The 21556-nt window shown below is 42.9% G+C and overlaps 2 non-coding genes and 1 pseudogene across 2 annotated transcripts; all 3 read left to right on the top strand.

The window, feature by feature from the left end:
• The first annotated feature begins 444 nt into the window (after positions 1 to 444).
• On the top strand, positions 445 to 636 carry LOC148542560 (U2 spliceosomal RNA). The gene has a single exon (XR_015877977.1). It is a non-coding gene; the product is annotated as a U2 spliceosomal RNA (small nuclear RNA).
• A 7614-nt stretch (positions 637 to 8250) lies between these two features.
• LOC148542559 (U2 spliceosomal RNA) lies at positions 8251 to 8440 on the top strand. The gene has a single exon (XR_015877897.1). It is a non-coding gene; the product is annotated as a U2 spliceosomal RNA (small nuclear RNA).
• A 9750-nt stretch (positions 8441 to 18190) lies between these two features.
• Positions 18191 to 21085, top strand: LOC148542558 (uncharacterized; annotated as a pseudogene).
• Positions 21086 to 21556: the final 471 nt, after the last annotated feature.

Here is a 21556-nt window from a genome sequence, read left to right as displayed (position 1 = left end):
GGGAGATTGCTCTGGTTATTTGTCACATGTGTTAAAGAAGTGCAATGGGATACAAGGAATCTCTGCGTCTCCAAAAAAGAAAAGTTTCAAGTCAAAGATTGTGTGGGTATGGACTTGGGTAAGTTATATTTCTGTTACATGTGTGATAAGAGAAAAGGTGATGGGTTAGATGATGATGCTGAAGGGCTATGGAATTGCAAAAAATGGAAACACCTGGTGGATTTGTAGAGATTGTGTGTTGCTTGGTTATGGCTCTGTATAAAAATCAATTTAATGTCTATAATTAAAATTTGGAAAAATATAATAATAAATAAAAAATAAATAAAGCTAAAGTGATGAGTTGTCAAAGCTAGCGATTTAAGGGTGTTGAGAAATGATCAGTGTTATCTAAAAGGAGCTTTGTACACCTCTGATAGTATTAATAAAAAAAAAAAACAAGCATCTGTTCTTTTTTTACCTGAATGGTTAAAAAAAAAAAAAAAATCTGTTCTTATCAGTTTAATATCTGATACGCACCCTATCTGGGGGCCATATATTAAATAGATTTTTAGAACAAGGAGATGGAAAAAGAGCTTGCTCTGTCCACTCCACGCATTGACCTGGTATTGCATTACTTCCAGGACCGGTGCACCTTTCCTAAACTGTTATCCAAAAATAGAAAAGAACTATTTAACTCTTTCGTTTCACTTTGTTTCATTTTTACAGATTCAACAAACTACTCTTTTGCCTGTGTCTGCACGTCATGCAATCAAATGACAATACCACCACCAGCTGCGCCGCCTGCACTCACCTGCTTGCACTTTGGCACTTATTAACACTTCATTTGGTTTATGTACGCAACAACTGAAAATAAACAAGATCTATTTATTTGGTGTCGTCTCGTCTGGTGCCTTATTGTGTCTACATTTTTTTTCTCCATTTAGGCCTATGTCTGGGGCTGAACTCAAATTATATATCTTTAACATGGAGTTGCAGTGTAATTGGCAAATCAATTGCATAAAGAACGTATTGTATAATGAATGTTTTCTATTGTTTGAACCCTGATTCTCCAACCCATCCAGACGACGCCACATTAGGTATTTTTTCCAACCCTCCTTTGCATCTCTTTTGCACTTTTTGCACCATTAAGTGTCAACCACACGGATAGATTGAACTTTTGCAGTCATGAATTGGCCATCTTTTTATTCGGACAACTTGGATATTTTGCAAACTTTGTCCCCATATAGAAATTTGGCAGACTATGTTCATGCTGAATCATTTGAAATTTGCGGTCATATTGTCAAGCAATTTTTTTGTCAATAATTGGTTTTGTAAGGGGCTTGATTTTGCCTCTTTCGGCATCGTGCGACCATCAACAAACATTTTTTTCCTCCATTTGCAAGGACAATCAATGGTAGAAAGTATATCGTGGTCTGTGTCTCTCTCCAATGGACCTCAGCAAGCAAGTGCAATACTTGTAAGCATCAGAACACAATGTCATCAGAGTATGATTATTATTACCACTTATTTATATAGCACACACATATTCTGCAGCGCTTTACAGCCAATATTTGGTCATTCACATCAGTCCCTGCCCCAGTGGAGCTTACAATCTATATTCCCTACCACATGTACACACAGTAGGGGTAATTTTGGTTGGGAGCCAATTAACCTACCAGTATATTTTTGGAGTACAGTGTTGGTTGTTTGAAAATTAGAATGAGAATGTCCCAACATTCTGTGTTCTACTGTCAACATTCTCTTCTTCCTGAACATTCCGTAGACACTGTGAACATAACGAGCAAGGTTTCTTAGCATTTCAATTAAGGGTTACACTGTCTAATTAACTGCAGGGACACGGCACGAAGAAAGGAAGGCCGCAAGCAGTCTTTTGGGTGGGTGTGGTAGAGGTTTGTAGGAGGCGGTGCCAATGCAAATCATGCAGCTAGCAAGAGAGTATGGGAAAGAAAACCAGAGTGTGTCTGCTTGTAACTAACCTATGCTAAAAGTGATGCAAAAAAAATAAAAAAATCTGGGCCTTGCTGTGCGTTAGTTATTGCAGTAGCTGGAAGCACCTTGGACAGGGCCGCAAGTAGCAGGAGGCTGCTCATTAGAGTTTATTGGTGGCTATTATAGCATTCTCCTTGATTGTGTGAGTTAGGTCTGAACGAAGCGCACTTTTTCTGGCCCTTTAATGGGTTATCGCTTCTCGGCCTTTTGGCGAAGATGAGGTGCAGAGTGATCTGTATCTGGTCTGCTGAAGGATTCGGGGTACCCCGGCTGGGAGCCCTGGTATATCAGGAAGGCGATCAGTGGAGGCTGCTTTGAGGTCCAGTGAGACTGCCAGAATTTCAGAATTGAAGGATACCTTCAGGTTCCAGTTCGACGCCAGTATAACCGGTCAGAGGAGGACCCTGAGACATGTCTGGGATATGATCCTTGTTCCTGTGGCTAACATTACAAAGGATGATGTGTACTGCATCCAGGAGTTTCCAACTGCCGGGACCTACGACATTACATTCTATACATCACATGCCTGTCTGACTTGCTACGAACTGGTAAGAGCGCAGCTAAATGAGCCCCTTATGAAACGCATTCAAATCCTGCCTCTGTTTATGGGGTCTGAAAGACCATTGACTGTACATATGTATGATCCCTTCGTTGCACCAGACCAGATAAAAGCCTTTTTACTGAGATATTGTTCCTCTGTACGGGGGGGGTACACAGCTGCTGAATTATGTGGGTATCTTTAATGGAAAAACAAAATGTTGGGTGAGGCTCCATTTAGACCCTGATGGGATTGGGGGTGTGATGCATCCCCCTGATAATTTCTCGATTGGTGGGTCTAGAGGATACCTTTTCTACCCAGAGCAGCCCTATTACTGCAGAAACTGTTGTAAATTTGGCCACTCTAAAGATTCATGGATTGTTTGGAAATGTTGTAGAAATTGTGGCAAACCAGGACATGAGGCTTCATTTTGTCCCCAAGGAAAGAAGTGTAACTTGTGTGGAGAAGCTGGCCATTTAATGAGAAAATGCCCTATTTATAGTAATGGCACTCGTGTTCATGGAGACACTGCAGCAGCAGGTTGTACAGCCTGTTTCCGTTACACAAGCCATCCATGTTGCTGAAGTAAAAATGGCCACTTTGCAGTGTTTGGAGAAGGAATTGGGCGCAAATATTTTGAATGTGGAGAGGGAATCCCCTGTCAGTAATAGCGCTGGTGCAGAGGGCAGTGTTTTGACTGTTCCCTGGGCTGGGGGCATGGCTAGTGATATCAGGACTGACTCCGCGGCTGATATCTATGGAGGATTTCCCTGAGCTCTCTGTGACAAGCCCCACTGTTGGCCCCACCCACCCGTGGCTCATTGGTCCGGTCACTGTGGATGATTTCCCTGCTCTATCAAGCCCTGCTGTTAACTCTGCCCACTCGCGGCTCATTGGTGCGGCTATGAAGGAGGTGTTCCTTACTCAGTCACTGCCAAGTCAGGCTGTCAGCACTGCTGCTGAGCTCAGTGTCAGAAGGAGGCAGTGAGAGAGGATTCCCCTGCATTCCCACTACAAAGACTGGCTGTCAGCGCTGATGAGGGAGCTCAGTGCCAGAGTCTGGGACTGACGGAACATTTTACTGCACTGTTTCTGGCTAGCCCTGCTGACAGCTCAGCTGCTGGGTCCCTACATTGTACCTGGACTGTTTCTGAAAGTGAATGGGACACTGAGTCTGCAGCAGAGAGCAGCCCAGCTCCTGTCAGGTGTAAGGAGAAGGAGGGGGAGTTCATTGTTGTGAAAGGTACAGCTGGTTCTGTCTAAAGGCAGAAACTGACAGCATCAGTTAATGTGACAACCAGTAATCGTTATGTTGGTTTGCAGATGGAGGAAGAGTAGTGTTACCTGCAATATGGACCATGTTAGTGGCACAGAGGTGGTGGGAGGGGCTGAATCTACTGTTTTATGTGTACAGTCCAATGTTTTGCATAAGGGGGATGCTGGGGTTTTCTCTCAAGAATCTAACGTATCCTCTTTACCATGCACACAACCTGTCAGAGATGATGGCTCTGTATTGAACTCACCTAATGTTTCTACGAGGATGTACAGAATTTTATGGAGGTCTGTAGTGGAACTTGATTTGTATGGTATGTTGTTTTATGTTAATGTTCTTCTCAGTCCTCTTTATTTGTAATCCTGTTTCCTGCTGCAATCTTACTTTGGTTTTCCTGAATGGTAGGTGAATTAAGACTAAAGCCAGAAGATGTGCGATTTTTGAGGATCTCAAAGATAAAAAAGGGGATTTATATTGCTTGCAGGAATGTGGTGTGTGTTAGGCTCCTGCAGATGATGAGTGGCCTTATGGTGCTACTATTTGGTCAGGATCTCAAAAATAAAAATGATGGGGTGGGGATTCTTGCAAAGGGGAAGGATTTTGTTTTTGAATTATACACAGTTATTGAACCAGGGCGGTGCATTTTAGCGCACGTTTGTTATAGAGGTTTCAAATTTCATCTGATAAATGTTTACATTCCTGTCGATAAGAATGAACGAAAGGAATTGTTCCAAAAATTTTTTTTTTTTCTCCCAATTGTATTATGGAGAAGTGTGATAGGCAGAGTGTGGGAGTGTGAGTGTAGTTGATGTGACTGGGAGAATGTTTTAGAGCTTGATTACTGATTTCCAATTGGTGGATGTGTCGTGTGCATGTGGTAAGGGTAAACTGAAGCCTATGTATAGAGCAGATAGGTGCTAAATAGTTTCCAGGTTAGATTATTTGTTGTTAGGGAAAGGCTTGACGTATGTTGTTTTTGACCAACAGAGGGTGCTGTATTCAGACCATGAATGCTTATTGTGTGAGATTGAATGTGTGGATGGTATGGATTATGGTAGGGGTGTGTGGAAACTGAATGTGAGATTACTTGAGGATGAATATGTGAGGAAATGTTTTGGACAACAAATATTCTAATTAGAAAGAGTGTAAGACTGATTTTGAGAATGTGCTTGATTGGTGGGAATGGCTGAAAGTGAAAGTGAGTGTTTTTTCACAAAATGGGACGTAGTATAGCTATGCGTAACCGTAATCGGTATGACTTGTTGCATAAAAGGTTGGATTTTCTGTATGCTTTGCATAAAGTGTGTCAGACAAGAAGTGAATGAGAGGTTGGATGAGAGAGGGAAATAAATTATCTGTAGAGTGAAAGTGGAACATATGGAACGGGATGAAACCTGTAGTCTGTTCTTCTTTAAGAAAGTGTGTAATGGTAATATGGATATAGATGTTGTTTTGGATGAAAGTGGTGTGGATGTGACAGATACGAATGGTATCATGTTTGAAGTGGATATGTTTTACAAGAATTTGTATATGTGTAAAGAAGTTGATGGGAATATGCAAGATGATGTTTTAAACATAATAATAGAAAAAGTGGATGAAACAGAGTATGAGATGTTAACGGATGAAGTGTTGTGTGATAAGGTGGAGTGTTGAAAAGTATGAGTAGGAATAAGTCGCCTGGCTGAGATGGATTGCCTGTGGAATCTGATGTTGTTTTGGGACACTTTTGGTGATGTGTTAGGAAGAAAGCGAATGTTATGTGATAGCGCTAGACTTTGAGAAGGCGTATGATAGAGTAGGTCATGATTTTATGTTTAGAGTATTAGGACAAATGGGTTTTCTGAATGCTTTTGTAGACAGGATAAGAATTTTGTATGAGGGTGTGTGTATTAGAGTGTTGGTAAATGGTCATTTGATTGAGCATGTGAAGATTGACTCTGGTGTGAGACAAGGTTGTCCATTACCACCAATTCTTTTTCTTTGTGTGTTAGAACCTTTGTTGTGTATGTTGCGTAGAGATAAAGTATTGCGTGTTTTTTTTTAGTACCCGGGTGTAAGGGTGAATGAGTTAAAGTCTTGGCATATATGGATGATGTTGTGGTAGTAGGTGGAAATAAGGCTACGTTGGATAGAGCAAAATTAAAAATTTATATTTTTTGTGGAGGTTCCGCTTTTAAAGTTAATTGGGAAAAATCCAAAATAAAATGTTTTGGTGGTAGTGCTGTTGAGGATAATCAGATGGAATGTGTGCAAGGAGGACTGAAAGTTTTGGGGGTAGTGTTGGAGGAATCTTTAAAGGGGAAGAGAGTTGGGATGAGGTAGGGAAGAAGGTAGTCAAAATATTTAAACTTTTGGAATTTAAGAAAGTTATCTATTTATGGGAAAGTTCTTGTGATAAAAGCAGTTATTTTACCTATGTTGCTTTACATTGCCAATGCTTTTCCTCCTGGGCCGTGAGTTGAGAAAAAGTTGAACAGAATTTTGTTCCTTTTCTTTTGATGCTCTAGGATGGAGCAGTTAAAGAGAGAGTTTGTGATTAAGGAATGTGGGAATGGAGGCATGAATTTTCCAAATTTGGAGCTTTTCTTTGGTGTGAACTATATTGCACAAGTTTTACGGTTGTTGGATGGCAAGACTAAGGCTGCATGTATGATGAGATGTATGGCTGGGTGGATGTTATGTAGTTTGAAATGGCTTGTGAGGAATAATTCTCTACCTATGGCTCATAGTGCCTGTAAGTGGTATGGTGTGATTGAGGTTTTCATTAAAAAAATGTGATGTTAGGTGTGGATTTGAATGAATGGCATGATAAGAAGAAAGTTGCTAAAAGACTAAAAGATAGGGAAGAGGCTTGTATCATTGATGGCTTAACTTCTCATATAAGCGTAAAAGTTTGGAAACAACTCAGTGTGAAAGGGCAGACAAATAGACAAAAGGAGATTGCATGGATGAAATTGCATGGTGTGCTTCCTGTGAAAGAATTCCAATATAAGAGATTTGGTTCGATCAGATGAGTGTCCTAGGGAGAGGTGTAGAGGGTGTGAAAGTTGTTTACATGTTTTTTGGAATTGTGGGTATGCTCAGAAAGTATGGAAGAAATTGGGTGCGTTATGTAAGGAGTTGACTGGTGTGCAATTTATGGGATGAAAGGTGGCAATATTTGGTATTGGTGCAAGTGGGAAAGTGAATGAAAGATTGCTTTGGTTGTTTGTGGCTTGTGTCTCTGAAGTGTTGTGGAATGTGAGAAATATATATGTTTTTAAGAAAGATGTTATTGCACTTAATGAATGTTACCGGATGGTTTTGGCAAAATTAAACCTGTTACATGTGGGATAGGCAAATTATACCTGTTACATGTGGGGTAGATGAGTATGCGGAAGGCACATGGAAGCACAGAAAATGGAAAGATTGGGTGCTTTTAGACTAAGTTTGTCTTTTCTATCCAGCCTTTATTCTCAAATTCTGCAGTTTTCTTTGTTCATTCCTATTTTTGGATGTGTTTTTGACATTTTGTACACGTGTCCACATACACCATTCCTAAAATCGAGCAGTGTCACCAAATTTGCCATGCCTTTGAATCTGTGTATTATCCATGTCTTGTAGTTTTTATTTAAATTTGCTACTCCGATCTGACACTTTATATGAATACTTTTGAAGGAAATAAATTTGGAATCTATCTAATTGCTACTCGTCGTGGTGCATCTAAGCCGTGACAGCATCTTGTGCTAAATGAAGAAAAAAAGGAAAGGTGTATGAATACATCTGTAATAATGAAAAATTTCTCTTTTTATAATAAAAAAATAAACCTGTGATGTGTTGGAGCACTTGCTGCCCTTGGTGGTTGTGAACTATGGGCCTGATTCAGAGCCGGACGCTATTAGCGCTCGCTAGTTCAGAAAAAGGGGGTGGCTATTCAAATGAACCGTTCGCTCCTTGCGGTCTGTTGCCGCCTCCATGTCTGAACGAGCGAACAAAACATGCGGATGTTTATTTGAAAAATACGCCCCCTGGCCGCTCGCATCATACGTCATGTCCGCTATTTATTAGATTAATCGAGTACATCGAACAGCGTATGAACTGCTCACTATTCTTGTGGTTGGTTTTTCCTACCACTATATTGCGAGCAGTTCTGACTATAAAACAACCCAGTGATGTGGTCAATGACGCTTCTGTATTAATTATGCACACCCATAAAACGCCCGCTTTGACATTTACGCACGCCTGCGTTCTGATCTCCACTCCCCGTTTTCAAGCACCTTCCCCTGTTACCACCCACATACGCCTCATTCTGTCACTCAAAATAGCAGGCATTCGCTATATAGCGAACAAACTATTTTCGGCCGCACTGACTGGTTCGCGCATGCGTATTAAAGACCGTACGCATGCGCAGATGTGCGAACATCGCTCGGAACGAGCGTACTGCCGCTTACAAGCGGCTCTGAATCAGGCCCTATGTTCTGTGCTGAATGGTTTAAAAAAAAATAAAATCTGTTCTTATCAGTTTAATATTTGATACGCCCCCTATCTGGGTGCCATATATTAAATGGATTTTTAGAACAGGGAGATGGAAGAAGAGCTTGTTCTGTCCACTCCACGCATTGACCTGGTATTGCATTACTTCCAGGACCGGTGCACCTTTCCTATACTGTTATCCAAAAATAGAAAAGAACTATTTAACTCTTTCGTTTCACTTTGTTTCATTTTTACAGATGCAACAAACTACTCTTTTGCCTGTGTCTGCGCGTCATGCAATCAAGTGACAATACCACCACCTGCTGCGCCTCCTGCACTCACCTGCTTGCACTTTGGCACTTACTTACATGAACCAAATGAAGTGTTAATAACAACTGAAAATAAACGATCTGTTTATTTGGTGTCATCTCGTCTGGTGCCTTACTGCATCTACATTTTTTTTTCTCCATTTAGGCCTATGTCTGGGGCTGAACTCAAATTATATATCTTTAACATGGAGTTGCAGAGTAATTGGCAAATCAATTGCATAAAGAACGTATTGCATAATGAACGAATGCTATTGTTTGAGCTCTGATTCTCCAACCCACCCAGACGATGCCACATTAGGAATTTTTTCCACCCCTTCTTTACATCTCTTTCTCACTTTTTGCACCAATATGTGTCAACCACACGGATAGATTGAACTTTTGCAGTCGTGAATTGCCCATCTTTTCATTCTGACAACTTGGATATTTTGCAAACTTTGTCCCCACATAGAAATTTGGCAGAATATGTTCACGTTGAATCATTTGAAATTTGCAGTCATTTTGTCAAGCAATATTTTTTCAATAAATGGTTTTGTTAGGGGCTTGAATTTGCCTCTTTCGGCATCGTGTGACCATCAAGAAGCATTTCCCCCCCCCCCCATTTGCAAGGATAATCAATGGTAGAAAGCATCTCGTGGTCTGTGTCTCCCTCCAATGGACCTCAGCAAGCAAGTGCAATACTTGGAAACATCAGAACACAATGACATCAGAGTAGAATGTTGGTTGTTTGAAAATTAGAATGAGAATGTACCAACATTCTGTGTTCTGACTGTCAACATTCTCTTCTTCCTGAACATTCCGTAGACACTGTGAACATTCCGAGCAAGGTTTCTTAGCATTTCAATGAAGGGTTACACTGTCTAATAAACTGCAGGGACACGGCACGAAGAAAGGAAGGCTGCAAGCCGTCTTATGGGTGGGTGTGGCAGAGGTTTGCAGGAGGCGGTGCCAATGCAAATCATGCAGCTAACAAGAGAGTATGGGAAAGAAACCCAGAGTGTGTCTGCTTGTAACTAACCTATGCTAAAAGAAAGTGGTGTGAAAAAAAAAAAATGTGGGCCTTGCTGTGGGTCAGTCATTGCAGTAGCTGGAAGCATCTTGGACAGGGCCGCAAGCAGCAGGAGGCCGCTCATTAGTTAATTGGTGGCTACTGTAGCATTCTCCTTTAATGTGTAAGACAGGTCTGAACAAAGTGGATTTTTTCTGGTCTCTTAATGATTTATCACTTCTCAGCCTTTTGGCTAAAGATCAAGTGTAGTATGTTTTAAGAACGCTGGAATTTATGTCAGGTGGGTTTGATCCTTTTGGGCTGCTCTGTACCTAAGGTACTAATGCCATTCCCTTTTGGAAAAGTCAAAGGGCTTGTGTTGTAAAAAGAAAGACTCAATCTATTTAGTGTGTAAATGAATGGTGGCTTGTAAATATAATGTGCAGATGTTTTAAGGACGCTGTGTGGCTTGCCAGGAACTGCCTCATTCATAGGAGGGAGAGGATGTCCATCCAGGACTGTCGCAGGCTGATTCACAGCCTGCTAAGAAACTATTCCATTATGGACAGCTCTGAGGAAGAAGAGGAATAAACCCCCCTTCTTCTGCCCCTCTCCCTATGTGTGACTGTCCAACAAGGACTGGGACTGTGGCCCTCTTCCCCCTTTTTCACAAAGCCTGATGTTTTGTTGATGTCTTTCTATTTATTCGCCCTCCCCATATGTGTGTGTCTTTCAATAAAACTTCAGATCTGTGATGCCCCCTCCCTTACCCTCTACCCTCCACACCCATAGTCCTTGTTGATTGTTGTTTTGTTTAAGTTCTGAATGAATAGTGCAGAGCATTATGTAATATATAGGATGTCTTTTGCTATATGTTTTGCAATGCAATATATTGTATGTTTGATGGTGTATTGGGTTTAAGCTGTACTGCAACACAGTGCAGTTGTATGTATGGTTTATGTATGTTTTTTTGCTATCTTTATATTAATAAAGAATGATTTTTCAATCAAAAAATCTGTTCTTCTCAGTGTTGACTGACTGAACTTTGGCTACACTCAGGTTCCAGAGGACCTGTTGCTGTGATTTCTGGACCTGCATCGGCCGAGGAAGCTGAACGAGGACAGCTGTGAGGAGGAATGACTTCGACCTGCCAAGGGTTAGACTTGTCTGCTCTGCCCTCTGGAGAATCGACTGCCGATCTCCGACCAGCGTCCCCCCAGACCACCGACTGCGACGAGGAAGGATTACAACTAGCAGAGGGATAGACTTGTTTGCTCTGCCCTCTGTGAAGCAGTCTTCCAACCTCCAACGACTAGTCACTGCGACGAGAAAGGACTTCGACTGGCAGAGGGTTAGACTTGTTGGCTCTACCCTTTGCGAAAGCGACTTTCAACCTCTGAACAGTGCAGACCCTTCTGCTGCGTTATTGCACATCTGTTAGTGGGGGCACTCGCCTGCAGAACTATGTGGGGATTTTTAACGGGAAGACCAAGTTTTGGGTACGGCTCCATTTAGATCCTGATGGGATTGGGGGTTTCTTGCATCCTCCTGCTAATTTCTCCATTGGAGGGGGGGGGGGGTAGAGTATAATACTTTTATTCGGAGCAGCCATATTACTGTAGGATCTGTTTCCAGTTTGCCCACACAAGAAACATGAATGGTGGGTAAATGCTGCAGAATTGTTGAAAAACAGGACATGAGGTTGCGAGTTGTCCCCAGGGGAAGAAATGTGACTTATGTGGTGAGACTGGTCATCTCATGAGAAACTGCCCTGTATATAGTGATGCCTCTCTTATTAATATAGAAGCTACACAGCAGCAGCCTGTCTCATCTGTACAGGTTGTCATTACTGCTGGATTAAACCTGGCTGCTTTGCAGCGCATAGAAGAACAATTGGGCGCCAATCTTTTAAATAAAGAGGGAATCCCTGCTAGTAATGACCCCAGCGATGTGTCTCTCAGAGGCTTTCCCTGGCCAGAGGAGGGCCTCGTGATATCATCGCAGCTAGCTCCGCCCCCCTGCTGCTGACTGGTGTTGCTCCTATGGAGGATTTCCCTGCCCTGTCATTGAGAGCCTCCGTTGTCAGAACTGAAGCAGGAGCTCAGCGCCAGAGGTCTGCTCTGGCTGGGGACTCCCCTGCTATCCGGGAATCATCCTGTTAGTGCTGGTGCAGGAGCACAGCGCAGGAGAGCAGTAGGGACTGAGGTTTCCCCTGTAGCGCTGTGGGCTCACAGCATGAAGTGAAGGGGGTGACTGACAGCTTCTCTGCATTAACTCCTGCTGATGGTTATGTTACTGGCTCTCTGCTGTGTACTTGGTCAGAGTCAGAGAGTGGGACACTGTATCTGGGGGAGGCAGCCCTGCTCCTGCAGTTTCAAAGGTGGAAGAAGCAGATTTTACACTGGTAAAGTCCAGGCGTGGAGTGTCTGCAGGAGGCTCAGCTAAGAGGCAGAAGATGGCTGAGCAGATTACTGTCTCTACCAGCAACAGGTTTATGGGTCTAGTGGTGGAGGAGGGGGAGTGTAATGTTGCCTCTGTGGCCATACTGTGAGCATTACAGAAGTGGTGGGCGTGGCAGAGTGCAGCGTTGATCTCACAGGCTCTGGTTCATTTGCATACCGAGAATTCTGGGTCGCTGTCACAAATATCTACTGCTTCTTCATTACCCTGTGCGCAACTTGTGAGATAAGCTTTTTCTCACTGCTTCTGCTGATGCTCCATACTTGGATTCAGAGGATGTGCAATCATTTATGGAGGTATGCAGTTGCACACGAGTCTCTATCAGTGTAATGGTAATATGTTTTCTGTGCTCTCCCTTTTTATATAATTTCTATGATGCAGTCTTTTACACTTGTTTCTCGGAATGTCATGGGTATTAAAAGCAAGATTAGAAGATCTGCTATTCTTGAAACATTAAAGTTACAAAAGGGAGATTTGATATGTCTACAGGAATGTGGTATATGTGAGGCTCCTGCCTCTAGTGAATGGCCTTATAGGTCTGCTGTATGGTCAGGTTCTAGTAAAAATAAAAATGATGGGGTAGGTGTTCTTGCAAAGAACAAGGATTTTGTGTTTGAATCCTATACTGTTATTGAGCAAGGTCGCTGTATGTTAGTACAAATGAATTTCAAAGGATTTAAATTTCATTTATTTAATGTATATGCACCGGTTGATAAGAACTAGCGGAAGGAGCTATTACAAAAGTTAGTATTGTTCCTACCTGGCAGACTACCGCTTTGTGTAGTTGGTGATTTTAATTGCATAATTGATAAGAATGATAGGCTGAGTGGAAGTGTGAGTGTTGTTGATGTGACTGGGAAGCTGTTGAAGAGTTTGATGGATGATTTTAATTTGGTGGATGTGGTGTGTGTGTACTAAAAGCAAGTCGAAGCCTACATATAAGAGCTGATAGGGGGTAGATTTTTTCTCGGTTGGACTATATGTTATTAGGGAAAAGGTTTCAGTTATGGCATGTTTGACCAACAGAGGGTTTTCAGATCATGAATGTTTAATGTGTGAAATTGAATGTGTGAATGGTATGATTCATGGTAGAGGTGTGTGGAAACTGAATGTGAGTTTGCTTGAAGATGAATATGTGCAGAAATGTTTTGTACAACGGTATATAAAGTGGAAAGAGTAAAAATTATTTTGAATGTATACTTGATTGGTGGGAATGAGTGTTTGTTTTTCTTTTTGGTATGATGGGGAAGAGAATAGCTGAGTGTAAACAGTCAGTATGATTTACTGCACAAACGTTTGGAATTTTTGGATGGTTTACAAGATATGTGACATGATGTGGCTGAAAATATTAAAAGTGTGAGGAATGAGGTGAATGGGAAATTGGATGAGAGAGGGAAGCAAATGGTTTATAGAGTGAAAGTTGAGCACATGGAGATAGATGAAACTTGTAGCAGATTTGTCTTTAAGAAAGCTTGCAGTGGTAACAGGGATATGGATGTTGTGATGGATGAGAGTGTTGATGATGTAAATGATATGAATGGAATTATGTTTGAAGTGGAGAAGTTTTACAAAAAATTGTATGAGTATAACTATGTAGATAAAGATATGCAGGATGATGATTTAAACGTACTGCCAGATAGAATAAATGAGTGCGAGAATAAGATGTTAACGGATGAAGTGGGGTGTGATGAGGTGGAGTGTGTGATGAAGAGTATGAGTAAAACTAAATCACCTGGTAGAGAAGGATTGCCTGTGGAATTTTATGTGAGTATGTGGGATGTAATTAAGGTTGATTTGGTTGAGGTGTTGTGTTATATTTTTAAGAATGGATGTATGAATGATGTTATGAAAGAGGGTGTTGTGGTGTTACTTCACAAAAAAGGTGATAGGAAAGTATTGGCTAATTGGCGTCCTATTACTTTATTAAATACTGACTAAAAAATTATCAAAATGCTTAGCAAGTCGGATGAAAACAGTTATCTCACATATAATTAGAGAAGAACAAGTGTGTGCTGTGCCTGGTAGACGTGTGCATGATAATTTTGTTTCGGGATATGACTGGTGATACATTAGGGAGGAAAAGGATGTTGTTGGATTTGAAAAAGCGTATGATAGAGTGGATCATGATTTTATGTTTTAGAACGCATGGGTTTTTCAAACGTGTTTGTTGATTGGATTTGGATTTTGTATGAGGGTGCGTTTAGTAGAGTGTTAAATGTTTTTTTCAGTGAACATGTGAAGATAGATTCAGGTGTAAGACAAGGGTGTCTGTTGTCAGCAATTCTTTTTATCTGTGTCTTAGAACCGTTGTTGTGTCTGTTGCGAAAGGATACAGTTGTGCGTGGATTTTCGGTGCAAGGGTGAACGTGTGAAAGCTTTGGCGTATATGGATGATGTTGTGGTTGTTGGTGAGAGTAAAGCGACTTTGGATAGAGCGAAATTGAAAGTCAAGATCTTTTGTGGTGGATCCGCTTTTAAGGTGATTTAGCAGAAGTCTAAAATAAAATGTTTTGGTGGTAATGCAATAGATGATGTGCAGATGGATTGTGTGCAATGTGGTTTGAAAGTTTTGGGTGTTGTGTTTGATGAGTCTTTGAAAGGGAAAGAGTTGAGATGAGGTAGGAAGGAAAGTGGTTCAAAAATTAAATTTTTGGAATCTCCCATAAACTGATAGTTTTCTTAAAGTCCTGATAATAAAGGCTGTTATTTTGCCTATGTTGCAAATGTTTTCCCTCCTGGACCATTGGTGGTGAAAAAGATAAATAGAATTTTATTTTTGTTCCTTTGAGGGAGTAAATGGAGAGGTTAAAAAGAGAGTATCTGTATGATGGCACAAATGGGGGTCTGAATTTTCCTAATTTGGATATTTTTTTTGTATCAATTATTATTATACTGTACAAGTACTATTTTTGTTGAATGGTGAGACGAAAGCAGCGCGTATGATGCAATATATGGCTGGGTGGATGTTATATAAATTAAAATGGTGTGAGAAGAAAAATTCTATGCCCATAGCGTATAGTGTATGTAAGTGGTATGGTGTGATTAAGTTATTTCTTAGAAAATTTGATTTGTTGGAAGTGGATTTGAGTGAATGGCGTGATAAGGATAAGATTGTGAAGAGATTGCAAGATAGAGAAGAAGTTTGTGTGATTGATGGTTTGACGTCTCATGTTAGTGCGAAAGTTTGGAAACAACTAAGTATAAAAGGAAAAACAAATAAACAGAGAAATTGTATAGATGAAACTGCATGAGGTGCTTCCAGTTTGAGAATTCCAAAATAAGAGAGATCTGGTATGATCAGAGGAGTGTCCGCGGGAGTTGTGTAAGGGATGTGAGAGTTGTTTGTATGTTTTTTGGAATTGTGGTTATGCAAGGAAAGTATGGAAGAAATTGGGTAGATTATGTAAGGAGGTGACTTGTGTGCAATTTATGGCATGGAAGGTTGCTGTTTGGTCTGGGTGCGTGTGGAAAAGCCAATTAAAGGTTGCTGTGGTTGTTTGTGGCTTGTGTGTCTGAAGTATTGTGGAATGTAAGGAATTTGTATATTTTTAAGAGAATATTGAGGTGGAGGATTGTGTACGGATGGTGTTTGGCAAGCTTTAACTGTGCTACAGATGGGAGGAACAAAGCAGGTGATATTGATGCAGAAGGGATGTGGAAGCACAGAAAATGGAAAGATTAGGTGTTTTTCAATTAATCCAAACTTTCCCTGGAACTGTTACGTTTAAGCAATGTTCTTATGCACTGTTATTATTTCTATTTTTGGTGACTTTGTAATGTTCAAATAAAAATTTTTATAATAAAAAAAATGGAACCTGTGATGTGTTAAGCAGCTTCTAACCTTGGTGGTTGGTGAATGATCAGTACTGAATGGTTTATAAAAAAAAAAAATTACTTCCAGGACCGGTGCACCTTTCCTATACTGTATCCAAAAAAAGAAAATAATTATTTAACTGTTTCGTATGACTTTCATTTTCCTGAACAACAAACTACTCTTGTCTGTGTCTGCACGTCATGCAATCAAATGACAATACCACCACCTGCTGCGCCTCCTGCACTCACTTGCCTGCACTTTGGAACTTATTAACTCTTCATTTGGTTCATGTAAGTAACAACTGAAAATAAACGATCTGTTTATTTGGTGTCATCTGGTGCCTTATTGTGTCTCCATTTTTTTTTCTTCATTTAGGCCTATTTCTGGGGCTGAACTAAAATTATCTCTCTTTAACATGGAGTTGCAGAGTAATTGGCAAATCAATTGCATAAAGAATATAGTGCTTAATGAACATATTCTATTGTTTGAGCCCTGATTCTCCAACCCACCCAGACAACGCCATATTAGGAGTTTTTTCCACTCCTCCTTTGCATCACTTTTTGCACCATTAAGTGTCAACCATAGGGATAGATTGAACTTTTGCAGTCGTGAATTGCACATCTTTTCCTTCGGACAACTTGAATACTTTGCAAACTTTGTCACCACATAGAATTTGTCAGAGAATGTTCACATTGAATCATTTGAAATTTGCAGTCATCTGCCCTCTGGAGAAGCGACTGCCGACCTCCGACCCCCAGACCGCCCACTGTGACGAGGAAGAATTACAACTAGCAGAGGGTTAGACTTGTTTGATCTGTCCTCTGCGAAAGCGACTTCCAACCTCCGACCAGTGCAGACCCTTCTCCAGCCCCACTTCAACCCCGCCAAGAAGCAGGAGAGATGGCCTCAGCTGCTCCAAACCTGGTGCCGGCCACCTCTGCCAGGAAGAAGGGAGAGAAGGGGCTGAAGCTCTACTCAACCCAGTCAACCTCCACCGCCCCTCCAGCAGCAGAACCCAGGAAGCCCACCCAGACCCAGCCCAAGGGTACCCCAGCCTTGGAGCCCTGGATGAGGCAGACCATGGTAATGAAGTTGAAGGAGGTGGATGGAAAGATGCCGGACAAGACAACAGAGACATTCGGCAAGAAGATGGTCCTTGAACAGGGGTTCTCAACGGCTGAAACCCTCAGCATCCAGAACTACCTCAAGGGAATCTTCTACGTGACCTGTGCCTCCATTGCCATTTGCAAGAGGTATTGTGAAGCGGTGAAAGCGGCGAGGCCTGAATCCCTTTTCTCTCGCTTTGTGGGCAATTGCTCTATTCAAAGAGAGGAGAGGCGGGTGACTGTTTCAATGCGGAACCCACACACACCTGGCAAAGACATCCCTACCTTCCTGGGCCATTTCTGCACAGTGATCAAGGACCCCTCCAAGATCCTGGACAGGAATGGCTTCTGGACAGGCAAGTGGGCCTTCATTGTCAGGCTGCAAAAGGACAATTGGAATCCCGATGGAGTCAGGCACCTGCCACAGTACTTCTCCCTGGGCGCATCTTCGGGCTTTCTCCATTACTCTGACCAGCCGCGGAACTGCAAGAACTGCGGTGGGAAGTTTCACATTGGGAGAGATTGCAAGGTGACAGCCTGCAGGAAGTGCAAGTTGGCAGGACATGACACTAAGGACTGTCCCACACAAAAGACATGCAACCTCTGTAGGGAGGTGAGCCATGTCTACAGAGACTGCCCCAATAGGGTGAAATCCAAGAAGCTGGCAGTTGAGCAGGTCCAGAACCCTCTTCAATTGGAGGATGAAATTCAGGCGACGGTGGAAAGCCTCGTGGAGGAGGGAGTATCTGACCTGAGTGCCATCAACTTGATCAACCAGCTGATCGAGAGCTGCATGCAGCCATCCCAACAGGGTGACCCAGCAGCTGAGCATGAGGAAGCACCGCCTGACACTTTTTACCATTAATGTGAGGAGTATTAAGAATAAGTTTAGAAGACAGTCTGTATCTACCTTTTTAGATACTCAGAAATGTGATGAGTACATGTTGCAGGAATGCTCTGTTCCTTTTTCCATGTCCTACAGACATTTGGGCAGGCAGTGGTTTAATGGTCCGTCCTATTGGTCTGGTGTAAGTCTGCAGGGGTCGCCATTCTAATTAGGGGGAAGCATCTTCAAGCTAGTTTCTGTTCAGGAGGTTGTCTGCGGTAGATTGCTTATCGTAGATGGCTCCTAGACAAATGAGCCTATCAGGCTAATCTGCGTGTATGCACCCCCTGGTAAGAATGACCATTTGGAGCTTTTCCAGACCCTGCAACTGTAGCTTGCAATCACTAGGGCCGTAGTGATGGCCGGAGATTTCAACTGCCCCATGGAGGAAGATGGACGCAGCATCTGCAACTCTGCTCAGCTGGATGCGACATCTAAACTGCTTATAGAAATGGTAACCGAAGCTTCTCTGTGGGATTCTATGGGTTCCATGGGGGCTGGCTCTGTGAATTACACGTGGAGCCTCCCTGATATCTCTGTACATTCCCGCATTGACTTTGTGTTTACATCTAGAGCAGTGAAGCAGAATAGGCATGCCATGTTTCCCTGCTTCTTCTCTGACCACAGGGCCATTCTCTTCCAAGGTGTCCTGGGCAATAAGCTTTCCTCCTTTCCCAGGCTCCTGGAAGTTGAATTGCGCTCTACTGGAAAGGGAGGATGTGCTGGCTAAACTGAAGGTTGCCTAAATCACATGGAAGAATGATAAATGTTATTTTGACTGTATGAGTGACTGGTTGGAATATGTTAAGGCTAACATTCACAGTTTATTTCAGGTCAAAGGTAGACAACAGGCCTGTGACCGGAAAAGGAACTTCAGTGGATTGCAAAAACAACTGCAGTCCCTGCAAGACCTCAAACAGTGCGGCTGGGACATGAGAGATGATCTGGAGGAGACCAAAAAGGGCCTGAAAAGGCACTTTGAGGAGGAATCAAGATTCATTGACTTCCGTTCCAAGGTGGAGAACCTGGAGAAGGGTGAAAAATGTAACGCTTTCTTTTTCAGTAAACTCCACTCTGGCCACATGCCCCTGACTGAGCTGCGAGATGAGACCGGTACTCCCAGGCAGTGGAAGGAGGGTGTCATGAAAGTTGTCACAGACTCCTATGGTGACCTCTAGTCCCCAAAGACAACAGACAGTGCTGTGGCTGATGAGTCCGTCAGGTATCACTAACACTATAGATCCTGCAGGTAAAGCAGCCATGGTTGCTACCTTGGCGTTGGAGGAGTTGCACTCTGCCGTCAGATCCTTTAGGCAGGGCAGGACCTCGGGCAGTGACGATGTCCCGCCAGAGCTCTATGTAGTGTTGTGGGACCTCATTGGCCCAGAGATGGTGGTGGAGGGAAAAATGCCTCCTTCGCTGAGGGAGGGACTGATCACGATCTTGTATAAGCGTAAGGGTGAGAGATGTGAGCTGAAAAACTGGAGGCCCATCTCTCTCCTGAAAGTGGACTACAAGATACTTGCCAACAGGCTGAAGGTCGTCATCGGCCAGATCATTCACCCAGAACAGACCTGCGGCATTCCTGGCCGCAGGATTGCAGATAGCCTCGTCCTCCTTAGAGACACGGTCCATTACATCAAGGACCGGAACGTGCATGCGGCTCAGGTAAGCCTTGACCAGGAGAAGGCCTTTGACCGTGTCTCACAAGAGTTGATGGGTAGGGTCCTGCAGAGATTTGGGCTTGGTTAAATGTTTTGCACGTATGTTAACCTGATGTACCTTGATATTCACAGCTCGGTGTTGGTGAACGGCTGCAAGACTGACACCTTTCTTTTTCTATCTGGGGTCAGACTAGGCTGCCCTCTTTCACCTCTTCTTTTTGTTTGTGTTATAGAGCTCCTGGCTGTATGCATCTGAGAGAAACCAGAGATCAGAGGGGTCATCGCACCGGGTCCTGACCGTAGAGGCCAAGTGTTCGCTGTACATGGACGACGTCACTGTCTTCTGTGCAGAAAAGAGTTCAGTTACAGCACTTGTCCAGACCTGCGAGAACTTTGTCCGAGCTTCAGGGGCAAAGGTCAACTGCGGGCAGTTAGAGGCTATGCTGTTTGGGCAGTGGCACCTGTCATCCTTCGCTCTATTACCCTTTGCTGTCAAGCCAGACTTCATCAAAATTCTGGGAGTCTGGATTGGCGGTGAGGGTGCAGCCCTGAAGTGCTGGGACAAGAGACTTGCTGCTGTAAGACAAAAAATTGGACTGTGACGCCTCAGAGACCTTACCATTGAAGTGAAAGCACTTGTACTGCACAATGAGATCCTTCCTGTTCTGCAGTACACAGCACAGGCCTGGCCACTTCTGATTACAGTCTGCAGGGCTATCACAAGGGCAGTGTATCACTTCATCTGGGGCTCCAAGATGGACAGAGTTAAGAGGGCCGTTATGTACAAGGAGCCCCTCAAAGGTGTAAAGGGAATACCTGATCTCCCCATCATGCTGCAAGCCTTCTTTGTGTGTAACTGTATTCGCAGGACTTTGAGACTTAAGGACTCTGCAGGAAACTCCATGTCTCGCTTCTTCCTCCTAGTCCTAGACTGGGACAGCTCCATCCCTTACAACTGGAATACTCCTTGGTTCTACCTGGATGTGTCCAAGTTTGTGAGGGAGCACCAACTGGAGGGAGTTAAACCTGACTTGTGGAAACCTAAGACTATCCACAAGCTCATCAGATCAAAAGATACTATGGAACCTATTCCAGGGCTCCCTTCACAACTGCCAAGCAGGTTTGGGAAAATGTGGCCTCCAAAAGGCTCACAAATACACAAGGATGTCATGGATGGCCAATCCAAGAGGGTCTGCCCCTAAAGTCATTCATGCATTCCCGTAACCTATGCCGTTACAGACATTGCCCCTGGGGCATCTCACATGAGGAAACATCTATGCACCTGTTTTGGGACTGTACTTATGCACTTGTTGTTAGATGCCCTGGAACATGAACTTAGAGACTGCGTGCCAAGGAACAGCTTTTCGTACCACTCGGTACTTTATGGACTATTTCCTGGCACCCACACTTATTGGGCAATCCAGGAGGCCAGGTGCCTTATGAACTGCTTTAAAGACGCTTTGTGGCTTGCCAGGAATCACCTCATTCTCAGGAGGGAGAGGATGTCTATCCAGGACTGTCGCAGGCTGATTCACAGCCTGCTAAGAGACTATTCCATCACGGACAGCCCTGAGGAAGAAGAGGACTAAACCCCCACTTCTTCCCCTCCCCCATGTGTGACTATCAAACAAGGACTGGGACTGTGGCCCCCATCCCCCTTTTTCACAACGCCTGATGTTTTGTTGAGTGTTTTTCTATTTATTCACCCTTCCCATATATGTGTCTGCCTTTCAATACAACTTCAGACCTGTGATTCCCCCTCCCTTACCCTCTACATCCATAGACCTTGTTGATTGTTGTGTTGTTTAAGTTTTGAATGAATAGTGCAGAACATTATGTATAGTGTAGGATGTCTTATGCCATGTCTTGCAATGCATTATATTGAATGTTTGATTATGTTTTGATGGTGTATTGTGTTTAAGTTGTGCCGCGACACAGTACACTTGTATGTAATTTTTATGTATGTTTTTTGCTTTCTTTTTATCAATAAAGAAGGCTTTTTCAATCAAAAAATCTGCGGTCGCTGCACTTGGTCTTGGGCCAGAGGGTACTCGGGGTTC

This window comes from Taudactylus pleione, unplaced genomic scaffold, assembly GCF_031769625.1.
Source record: "Taudactylus pleione unplaced genomic scaffold, aTauple2 ptg000012l, whole genome shotgun sequence".
NCBI classification, from domain to species: domain Eukaryota; kingdom Metazoa; phylum Chordata; class Amphibia; order Anura; family Myobatrachidae; genus Taudactylus; species Taudactylus pleione.
The sequence above is the reverse complement of the archived record's forward strand: the minus strand, read 5'-3'. Positions and strand labels throughout refer to the sequence as shown.